Here is a 12583-nt window from a genome sequence, read left to right as displayed (position 1 = left end):
GGCTGCCTTAAAGAGACAGTACGCCTTTTTTCTTTTAGCCCACAACTTTGGCGCTGGTAAATGGGAATCAGCACTGTAACAAATTAACGAATTAATTAAACAAATTTCTTTAACTTAAAATAAAATTTAATAAATAAATAAATATTTGCCTTTTAAAACTGTACCTACGTCACTGTTAGTAACCAAGCACGCGCTCGTCCTATTAACTTTGCTTAACTTTACTACTCGGTTAACCTTACATAAGTAGTTCATTTATCTTTTACTTCCCAGTTTAGATTATAAACGGAAGGGTAAATTTCTTGGAAATGGACCTGTATTTATTATTAAGACATGAAACTTGGATACTAGCTTAAAGTTTTTATTTATTTATGATAATTATACAGCTCTTTAATCAACTAATCGACAAGTATCGCGATAATTTACGGTGGAAAGCAAGTCTTTAAGTAAGAGCTTGATGTGAAAACTTCCAGGGCCTACCAGGCCTACTTCGGACTGTATAAACTCCCACATTGGATGACTCATGAATTGTGGACAGGTTCCAGAGCTGGTTTTAAAATAAGCCTTTTACCTGGAACTGTATAGCTGTGTAAAAATGCATCAGCCCTAAAAATAAACCAGTGCTGTGATCCTAAATCCCTCAATGCTCACAGTGTCAGTGAGGGTCAGAGGTCAGTGGACCGGCAGGGGAGGGATGCATGGGCTTAAATGTAAAAATAACAAAGTATGTTAAATATAATTCATGTATATTAGAAAGACACCGGGTCATCCCTGTGGTCTAATTTTTAGGGTGGTTTATAGTGGTGGTTTTTGGGCTGTCATGATAGGGCACACTGTCATGTAGCTATATAGTTTTGTCTTTTAATGTTAAACATTTATTTAACATTTGTCCTTAAATACACAATTTTATTAACAAAAGAAAGGAAGACATATGCAAATTCTTCCAATCTAAAAAGGTGTATTAAAGTTAGGATCGTATACGGTGGTTTATTTATAAGATAGCATAGCTCTTTTTTGTCTCACTGTATAGGACTACATTATAACCACAGCATGCAGTGAAGGCAGAAACATGCAGTGAATTATGGTATGATAATATGAGATATATTCTGGATTCTGGAAATACTATGGAGATTTAGGATTATTAAGCTTATTACAATGACATGGTTAGTCCACAGTACAACTCTATGTGCACGTTCGTAAGAGAACAAGCTAATAATCTGCCATTAAAATAGGATGTTGGTTCTGCAACATGGACTAGCAGCAGTGTTTCTGTTCTTATCAGTAGCCTGTGTGTGAGTGTGTTTATATTATCCTTTCAATCTTACCACAAACAAACCATATAGTACCATATCACCTTGGATAAGGCACAATAAATTGTCAATCAAACCACAGAATGCTTTAAAAAAAAAACTCACATGAGCATAGCTTTTTTTCTACATGGCAACCCATCTTTTATGGAAAGGTATCTACAATGTGTGATTCTGAATGACCAGATATTTGTTTGATTGGCTCACTTTTTTTGTAGATAGCATAGGGCCTCTGTGACAGAGGAATGCGTGGTGAAGGCTACGTCTGATCTATACCATATGGAACCGTCAATTACTGTGACCTAACACAGGGGATCACAGTCTGCAGTCACATGACTGTTATAGGCCAATCATGTGTACTTACAGTATGCACTCCTACTCAAGTGTGCAGTCGGAACTGTGCTGCATTGGAGGGATTCTGTATTATGTCCCGGGGCTCTTTTATGAAAAGGAACGAGAGACAAGGAGTGTGTGCTTTGTGTGTTTTTTATGTATGTGTGTGTTTATGTATGGGTGTGTATAAGGATTTACATCTACACTATGTCATTCAAGTTTAATTACATTGAATTTCCGATGTTTTTCAATGCCAGTGCATGTTACACTGCACAGTATTTTGATTTGTAGTATAGTTGCATGCTCACTGATGAAAGAGCATCACTATACTGTACATTTATTTTTAAGTATACACTGCTATGTGTAACAAACAGTTCATTTCTGCATAAATGCTTATTTTTGTGCGTATTATATTGCTGTCTTGTGGAATATTTCAAGTGTAAAGCATAATCCAGCATATCCCTGCCCATTATGTGTTATTTGTTAAGCATATGGAGACACACGTGAGCAGTCTTTTGAGCTGTTGTAATTTTCCCCAATGGGCTCAGAAGAAAACACTGCCAGTGCTTAATATGCCTTTAATTAAAGGAAAATAGGTGGTCGACAATGCACCCTTGTATTTGGGAACTGTTACCACTTTCATTAGGGCTGTTTGTTTACTTGGCTGCTTGATGCTGTGCAGATGTTCTTTTTTTTTTAATACACTTGCTCCTCTGCCAGATGTTGCTGCATTCGGGAAGACAAGCATGCAGGCAGAGCTCTGTACAGAGCAGTGCAGTGCAGGTGTTCTCCCTGATGACTCTCAGTCTGTGGAGATGGATTGTCTCAAGAAGCAGAGCGTCTGCAGAACCTCCCTTCGCTTTGGAAGAAGACCTCTGATGGCCTCTCTTCCTACTTCTCTTCCTCCCTCGTCCTCTTTCTTTCCTCCGCTCCTCCATGAAGCAGGTGAATGCACAGGAGAGACAAAGACACAGAGGAAATTAGTTAGACCTGTTTTCTTGCAGAAACTATTTCATATATTTTTAATTCTCTTTCTGGAACCTATGCTTGGATCTAGACACACTATGGGTGGTGCATTAATAAAGGGAATAATGTTAGAGCGCTCGCTCCTCCACACCTGACTTTGTATGGGTGTATTCCTTATTAAAAGGGAATTACCTATACTTCGGAACAGTCTGTAACACTGCTCTCTAGAGGATGCTTGAATATATTCCCTTCCCAGAAGGTTAGTGCCAGTGACCTTCTGCTGTGAGTCATGCTATAGATATAAGACACATGCATAAGTATATAAAGCAGGATAAATATTACCGATAATAATGCAGTGAGCTACTGTACAATATCACAGATGCCTAGATTCCTGTATGGAGACTGCTCTGCACATCCATCTAAAACACATTCACCACCACTGCTGTTGATTTTAAGGACAATATTCTTTTTTTTCTTTAGTCTATGAAGCCATGTTCTCAGTCCTCTGAGAGCTGTGGGAGGAGATAGCACTGACTTATTGCGAGTAAAAGAAAAGACTTAAAATAGGAGTTTGTATTTATTTTCAGTCACCATTAGGGGGCGATATTGTCTAGCTTTTTATAAAAATGACCACTTAAGACAAAGGCTTGCCTGCCTTAAAACCATGGAAACTCAGACATACTGTTATCCATTATCTTTGGCTCATACAAAACACAAAATTGAGCTCTGAAACCATTCATTAACAATGCCTGATCTTTCCAATACTCACTGAAACAAAAAAAATGCTCCAAGTTGCACTAAACATAGTCTGCCAGTAGGGGACATCGTGTGCACAGCTATTTCTATTGTCCCCATTTGCTCCCTGAAAAACAGTCATGCTGTGGGAAGAAAAAATAACCGTGATGTGGCCATCGCTAACAGCGAAAACGACACTTCAGTGAGTTGTGATTTTTGGGTTGATGCCAGCTATTTGCATCTAAAGCTGCAACACAGAGCTGTAGATCAGAAGCATAATATTATCAAATGTTGCCATTAAGTCAATATTATTGTGTCTTTTCTGGGTGTGTGTGTTTCTATTGGAAGACATCACTCAGTCTGTCATCTGTCACACAGCTTTGAATGAAACACTCAGCCTCCCAAGAATTCTTTGCACTAATCCAGAGGGATTAAGAATATTGCAGTTGTGGGTTATTGATACTGACCCCTACAAATAGGGTGTTACTGTGAGACTGTCTCACACATGGAAATATGTGGCACTCCAAAAGTTATCCCTTGCATATTCTGAACCCCACCTTGCAAGACACTCCCGTCACTGAGTGTCCACCCTTAACCACAGAACCATTTGCCAAAATGCCAGGAGCTGCCAGACAAGTGCAACTGCTTTTTCTTTCTCTTTTTTTTCTTAGAGAAACAGCTGGTTGAACTGCTAAAAATGTCTCAATCTTCAGAGAGGCTCTGGCATTTGGTGACTGTGCCATGTGGGGAAAAACCCACAACAGTTACACGGAAGAAAAAAAAATGAGTGACTGGAATGGCAAGCACTTGTTCAGCAACTTGAGATGCATGTTTTTTTTTATATATGTATCACATAAATCATCAAACAAATCACAGGAAAAACAACGGGCACATAATAATAAAGCCATGGTCAGTGCAAGAGTAGACGGACATAATGGGCAATGATACCACCTTTGCAGCCTACATGACAAATTCAAGATTACACAACCTATCTAAAACCACATCATGAACCAATATGCATTTAAAATAACCATAAATGCCCAGTATGCTCATAGTGAATATATTTTGCAAGTTTCAAGTGAGATTGCACTTCCATGCATCAAAGACAGCCTTATAAACTAATGATAGCTGTTTTTAGTTGGAAGGAGTTTGTGCAGACATGTTACAGTATGTTACTATTAACTGAATAATTAACATGATTGTTATTACAGTGTAATGTGGGTGTTTTAACATTTTATTACTAAATCATAGGTCTTATTTTTAAATTGTGTTAGAATTCAGCTGAGGGGTGATAGTGGCTTTTTGGATGAGCCTGAGCCACAGGGGCCTGTTCATGATGCTGACGCTGGCCATGGACAAACCTACATGTCTAAAGTGATAATACGCTTAGCAGGTCAAGGCAGTCATATTGTAGAAACAGCTTTGCTGCTGGGTAAAAAACTTGTTAACTATTTATTCATATGTCTGGGATGTTTAATTGTAACATTCAATATACCAATATAAACAGTACTAATTGGCTAAATTAGAGTTATGGTTAGCAGTTTGCAGATAATATATGTGGCTTTATAGTGTCTAGGGTGATTGATTGATGTGAAAATCCATTAAACACAAGATATATGAATTATGTACTTGTGACTGCACCTTGTGAGACAAATATCAAAGCATGTCTCTTAAGGCTCCATAGAATACCTAAAATCAGGGTGGGACCTGGTAGATCATGTTTTGTTTTCCATTGCAGCACCACCCATGTCGAGAGGGTCTAATTATACACCACAAAAGTGCACAGCAAAGTCTCTTTACATCGTCAGTTAGTTTGACTTGGCAAGAGAACTCCATCTGAAATGTCTGTGCTCATGTGGAGGAAACAGGCAGGCTTTGTTAAATACTGAGGTAAAGAACATTTTCAAGTGCTGAAGTTCTTGTTGTAAATATGGGCTGGGGAGGGTTAGATCTTGTCACAGTGACTCTTTGGTAGGCCTGTTTTGTTTGTGAGCAAACTGGGAGATGAAAGAAAGGAAGGGATAGATGGCTGCTCTGGGAGATTTCACCCATTTCAAAGATTTCTGCCTTTTGTGTGTTCACAACAACAATAAAGAGCTTATCTTGGAAAAACAATAATCCAATGATTGTTTTCGTGACCAAGAAACTAAATATTAGTCTTTAAAAAACATGCCCAAATAGTTGTTTGTGAACAGGAAGTGCATGCAGTGAACTTTCTGCACAGAGAAGAACAAGAAAATAAACTTTATGCATCTTTATGTAAAGCTAGAGTCAACAGATGTTTAGCTTAGCAGACCATGTTAACCTATAGACTTGAACTAAGTGAAAACAGCAAACATGGCTCAGTTCAAAATGATAATAATGTCTACCACACTGTATTGGACTGTGCAAAATGTGCCTGTGTTTTTTGTTCATTTTTGCGTTTTTATATTTTCCCCTGCTTTCTGGCTTTATGCTAATCTCAGCTAATTATCTGTTGGCAGTAGCTGTATATTTAGTGTACAAACATCAAGCTCTATTGGTTTTCTCATTCAAAAGTCTGCAAGAAAGCACAAAAACACGTTCTCACCATGTCAAACTATTGCTGTGGTGTTTCTATCAATAAGTGCAGATTACATGATTGAAACAGGTGTCCAGCTGTCAGTTTGTGCCTGTGACTAATAATGACTCCTCTGCTGACTGAAGCCTAATGAATGAAGCTCACACAGCACAGTTACCACTGTAATGCCCCTAATCAGAGGGTTATTGATCACTATACCTTCTACACTTTAACAACACAGCAAATCATCTTACTCCATCTCACCCTGTCCCTAACATCGTCTTCTGACACACCAACACTTTGCATATTCTCAGTCACTACATTCATGAATCTTCTCTGTGGTTCTCCTGTTTTCTTCCTGCCTGACAGCTCCTTATTTAGCACATTTTATCTAATTTATATCCACTATCTCTCCTCTCAAATGTCCAAACCATCTCAGCCTTGCCTCTCTAACATTGTCTCCAAAGCACTCCTGAGAGGCCCCTCTTGTTTTCCTTCTTATTTCTGATTTTATCTCTTCAATTACACCCCATGCAAATCTTAACATCCTCAGCTCTGCCACCTCCAGCTCGGCCTCCTGTGTTTTTGTCAGTGCCACCTTTTACCAAGTCATTGCAGATCCCACTATCATCTCGCAAACCTTCCCATTCACTCTTATTGATACCCTTCTGTCACAAATAACCCCTGACATCCGTCTCCACCCATTCTGCCAGCTCGCACTCTCTTCTTCACCTCTCTTGTCTACTGTTCTTTGCTTTGAAAGGTTGAATGCAGGTATTTAAACCCATCTGTCTTCACTATCTCTGCTTCTTGCATGTTTACCTTTCGAACTGGCCTCCCTCTCATTCATATAGATGTATTCTATCTCTGCTCATTGCTCTTTTCTCCAGCACATACCTCCACCTCTTCAGACCCTCTTCCAGTTCCTCGCTTCATGCCCTATCATAGTCTTTCTCTAGATACACAAAGATACAGTGCAACTCCACAGAGGGTCACAAATCAGTGTACTTCTCATGCCGGAGTGGTGAAGATTGCATCAGGAAGAGCATCCGGTATAATATTTTTGGCTAAATTAAACGTCCAGCTTATAAAGAATGAAGCTACGCATGATAAAAAATTTAAAAGAAGGTTATTTATGCAAATTATTCTCTTCATGTCATCAGTCTGTTTATTTTCAGTATGATTCCCATGTGTGACTCTCTTAGAGTGATTCTCTTAGAAATGATAGGGAGCTCTGTGAGAGGGAGGATCACAGAACTTAGCCATAGCAAGATCAAAACCTCTAAAACTGCCTGCCAGCTGCCTCCACAGCACACCCTTGCTACACAGGGGCCCTCACTGGGATTCAGCATGGCTGCCGCGCCTTTGTTACAGCCGTTGAGACTGTACAGCACATGTGTCTGCAAAAAAAACCCCATTTATACTGTAAACAAACACGAGGCAGAAAGTGGAATGACAAATGTTCTGAATATTTCCAGTGTGCATGGGCTAAAAATAGACTTTCAGATTAGACGAGGGAGTAGTGAAAGTGCATGCAATAGAACGTTGACCAGCAGTGGGCAATGTAGACATTTGCCAAGTAAAACAATACACCCACTTCACTAAAAATGGCATTCAATGGAGTCTACACCCTTTTCACTCCCCGTGGGAATAAAATACTTTAAAAAGACTGTCCCTGGATTAAGACACAGACCGATTGTTGTTTTGTCTGTAAGAGTATATGTGTGTGTGTCTATGTGATGGTTCAGCAGGAAAAAGCTCACATTATAATTTGATAAAAGTTTTCTAATGGTTTCCAAAAAATATTATCTAGTTATATGTTTTAATAATTGCCCAAATAACTCCTTACCAAAACTACCCAAAAAGGCCCAAAGCAATTAATTAGGCATCGCTTAAAACCTACAAATATGACAGGTCTAAGCATTAATATTGAGTTGTTCCATTGATATAAACATCGGAATGTTCCTGAATGAATTATTAAAATGCACCATATTAAGATAGGACTTTATTAAAGTACCTTTATTAAGCCTAGTTCTACCATGTAGCATCACTTTTTGCACCTTAGGGACCTTAGGGGTGACAATGGGGACATGCACATATAGAGACAGAGGGCGATTATTAGAATGTGCTCCTAATGGTGAAAAAGTGGCATTAGAATGGGGAAAATCTTTTTATTATCTCAAGAAGAAGAATCCTTAAATTGTTCCCTTTTCTAATTGTTAACATCTCTTTTTCCCTTTGTGTTGTGATTAGCAATATAAAAATATTTGACTCCAATATTTGAATGGAACCTTTTGTAGCATCACAAGAAGGTTTCTGGCTCAAACCTCCTTGTCATCTTAATCCTTCTCCTCCTCTTCTCTATGTGTTGGTTTCCTCCCACAGTCAAAATATGTCTAGTTCTCTGTTTTACTCCTATGATGGATTATTGACTTGTCCAGGGTGTATTCTGCTTTCACCCTATGTAAGCTTCTACCTATAGGCCAAAGCCCAGACCTTAAATTAGATAAATAGTTTAAAATAAAAGGATGGTCCCTATGTCATCTTGTTTTTCAAGGTCAACCAATTTAAACTTGAAAACGTAATAATTATATTTATGTTTTATGAAATTTTGAAGGTGATTGCTATTGCTATGATCTTTTATTGTGGCTGAACAATGGGACAGGACAAAATGCTCATCACATTTCCAGACCCAAAAAAGGAACGAAGATAAGCCTATCCCACTTGTCCTCTCAGTCTTATCAAGAAGATAAAGCATCTCTATTAAAACCTCACAGACCACTCAGTCTCTTCAAGCAACATAAAGCTTATCATCTACTGACACTCTTCGGTCTTACCCTGTCCCCTAGCAGAGCTAAACATAGGCTACTGTGTCTGAAATAATCACCACTCTGAAGCGTATGCTGTGGGAACGTTTCAATAATTAATTCAGGCTCAGGCTTTTTTTTTCTTCTTTCTTTACTCAAAGACGTGCACATGCACACCCCACAGATCACGTGCCGTCCCTACGAACAGTCTGCATTCACATTTTCAGAAACTACACAGCTGTCTGACGTCCTTCAAATGATGTGCTTGTGTATTTAAAATAGGAGCTTCAGAATGCCGCGATCTAACCTAAAGGTCGTCTCTGTCTCTTGTACTTGATGACAGAGATGGCCTATTGTGGTCTTTGGCTGTGCACAGTCTGGCTTTTCTGTGGGCTCCTTAGAGTAACAGATTCGGCACGTGTCTCGTGTGAAATTATGCGTGCAGTTGCATCTGTGGCGCTTTAATGTGTGAGTTTGTGTGGGGGCGTGGGACAGACAGGAAGGAAAAAGGAAGGATCTAAAGGCAGCACCTGCTATCTTGTGGCAAAGGGCTTGTATAATATGTCTTGGGGTGCGTACTGTTTAGGACAGGTGTTCTGCTGGAATTCATAAACACCCTCCTGCTGGAGGCTGGGTCACTGCTCTATGCCTGCTAGGGGAGTTTGTTTCCCACTGACACCAATGTTATGTTTTCCACATCCATGAGCTGCACAGATCTGCTAGGGGGTGAGTTACATAAATGTTATCATCAGAGGGTGTATGAGGTGACCATTACAATACAAGGGCACCAACTTGAAATGCTTCCTGCAAGCAAATCGGAAAGCACTATAAGAACATCAAATACAGGTCTCTTGTGTTAGTAGGAAGTCAGTGTGCACAAGGAAATATAATCCAAGCCCGAGACTGTGAGGCAAGGGTTTCACACGGTTCCCAGTCAACTGGTGATTGTTCACGACTTTTAATTCCTTATTTTGTGACTGACTTTGAGTCTGCAGTTTTTAGAGAAATGAATGTTCCGTAGTTTCTGTTTCACTCAAGATCTGAAACAAAAATCTGATGACAACTGTGAAGATTCTTGCATTGTCTTTCTAATCTGCTATAATTATATCCACACAGTCTTAATGAAGCAGACTAGCTGGGATTTGACATAAACCTTGATGATAAACCCTTACTGTAAAGTGCTGTACGGAAGTCTTCGTTCACCCATTATTTCTTTATAATTTGATAAGAAGATAAATGGGAATTAGAGACACCTGCAAACACAAATTTCTCCAGGTTTTTTGAAGGACATTGAAGATTCATTGGATGTTGGCCTTCCTTTTATTACGCTCTCTGTCAATACACTACTGTATTGAAGTTTGTGGAGGCGAGTCCTTGACAGATAGTGTTCCATTGTGTGTTTTTACTGCATTTGTACTGTGTTTGGTTCATTGTTATGCTAAAAAACTGAATGCTAATCAGCAATGATTGAGATGGTATTGCATGGTGGATCAAAATCATTCTGTGCTTTTTGTGTTCATAACTCCAACGCCACCAACTAAATGCAGCCCCAAATCATGACGGAGCCTCAACCATGTTTTACAGATGGCTGTAGACACTCACGTTTGTAGCTCTCTCCTGACCTCCACCATACATATTGATGGCAAAATTTCAACTTTAAGACTTGCTGCCACTGATTTTCTTGCATGATGTGGCATGCCTCACCTTTTTCACCCTTTTTCCTCTTCCTTAAGATTGGCTTCTTCACACCCACCCTTCCACTGAGACCATTTCTGATGAGGCTGTTGATGGATCAACAGAAGGGCCAGATGGATCGCTCAGGTCCTGAGTCTGGTTACTTAAGGACTTGACTTTTGGATAGTCTTCAATATTTTTAGTCTTGCCACTTCCTCTTTTGTCTTCTACTTGTGCCATTTCCTCAAACTTTTCTTAAGGACACACTGCACAAATAGAAAGTGCACACTGCTTCAACTAACAGCTCTTTGGGAATCCCGTTGTAGGTACAAAAATGTTATTCTATGTCCGTTGAACATTGTTATCCTGGGAATTTTTCATAGGTTTAACTAAAAAAAAGTAAAAGAATTAATTTTTTTAATAATAGCCTGCTAGCAAAAGAGCCTGAAGATACTATTGTATGTTATGTGCTGACACAACATTGGCTCATCTGTTTTAGAAGCTTTGATGATTCATAAGTCAGTGGCAAGTGTTGATCTGAAAATAATCAGGTATGAGGACAGGAATGATGAGTGAAATGAGTGAAAAAGCATCCAGTTATCCAAAGAAAAACTGTGACCTACCTTTAAGACCACATTAAATAAAAAACAACAAAATCTGGCGCTTTGAAAATAAACAAAGCAAAATAAAGCAAAATAAATCAATAATGGGTGGCTCAAGACATTTGCACAGTACTTATCATTCTGTGATTTTTATTGCTATGAAGACTAAGTTTTGACTTGAAATGGCTTAGTACTTAGTAGCTCTGCTTTAAAGCTATTGATGCATTCCCTTCCAAAGGGTGTTTTTTTTAATAAAGAAACTTTACTGTGTTCTTGTTCAGTCTATACTAACATGCTTTAAGACCCTTAGGACCACCTCACCCTTCCCTCTCTAACTGTTGCTTTCTATTTCTGTCTATCCCTGTGGGGCTAGACTCTTGATCTGCTCGGAAAGAGCATTGCGGGTTTGAACCAAACACCAGATCAGAATCAAGTTAAAAGTAAAACTGGTGGCCTGAATACGTTCGCTCCGGTCTCCGTGGCATTACCCACGCCTCAAAATCATCAAATCACATCACACTGCTGTCAGGGGCACCTGTTCCCTCACTTGTCTTTCAGTTTTGGCTCCATATATTTTTTGACACTGAAATGAATAAAATCAAGTTCTCAAACTTTGGTTGTTTGTAGTGCATAGATGCAGGTAGTGGGGATAATACACCCCTCTTTTATCTTTATCATGTGTTCAATGAGCCAAGGGATTTGCAGAACACTGCCCTTCAGTTTCACTCTCTTAGTCCTCTTTGTCTCCAATTCACTCCATAGAAAATTTGACCTCTTCTCTCAGCAGCTTTGAGTGCGTGCTGCAGCTGAACGGGCAGCAAACCTGCAACCACAGCACACAGCCGAAAGGTGAACTGTAACGAACTCATGTTCTCTGTGAAACCCCACCAGATGATCAACTGTTTAACTGCAGAGTGCACAATTTTGCTGCCATTGAGAAGCCTTTCCAACCGTTAGTCTAAGGTCTTTTAAAAACAGTGAACTCATAGATAAGGAGGGACCGGTTACAGGCATGCTGACGGGTGCTAATCAGCTGGGACACAGATGTGGGAAATTTCAGTGTGTCTGTTCCTAGATCAGGACCTGTTCTGTGTCACTAAGCAGATAGACAAGGCAATAGCAATGTGTGAATGTGATGATCTCAGTTACTCCCAAGATTGGAAAGAGGCAGACACTCTGCCGGAGGAAGTGATAATCTCTTGAGTGTTTTAATAAGTCATCACAAGTGAGGGCAACCGCTACATGTCATCCTGGGCTGTGTGAACTTCTGCTGCTGCTTTCCAGCTCTGCCTATCACTCTCAGTGGGCCTAATTTGTCATGAAGCCAGGAAGCCTTCTAAAGGGAAAGCTGATCCACCCAAGCCACGTTTCAGCAGCATCTTCCTTTGCCTAACAAATTCCTACGAGTCACTCACTCTGAAAGAAAGCATTGTGATTCATCCAACCACTGCCTACTCCTCCTGTGGAAATAGGGAAAAGGAAGTGGGAGTGCGTTTGCCCCAGTGGACTGGCCCACCACTTGCCCAAAAGCATTCCCGCCTGAACATGACTGACTATGGCAGACAGGCTGGCCCATAGAAAAGACGGTTGCCTTTAAGGACAGCTCGTAAGACTTAAAACTCA

Source organism: Neolamprologus multifasciatus, chromosome 19 (genome assembly GCF_963576455.1).
Source record: "Neolamprologus multifasciatus chromosome 19, fNeoMul1.2, whole genome shotgun sequence".
Lineage (NCBI taxonomy): Eukaryota > Metazoa > Chordata > Actinopteri > Cichliformes > Cichlidae > Neolamprologus > Neolamprologus multifasciatus.
This window is presented reverse-complemented; position numbering follows the sequence as displayed.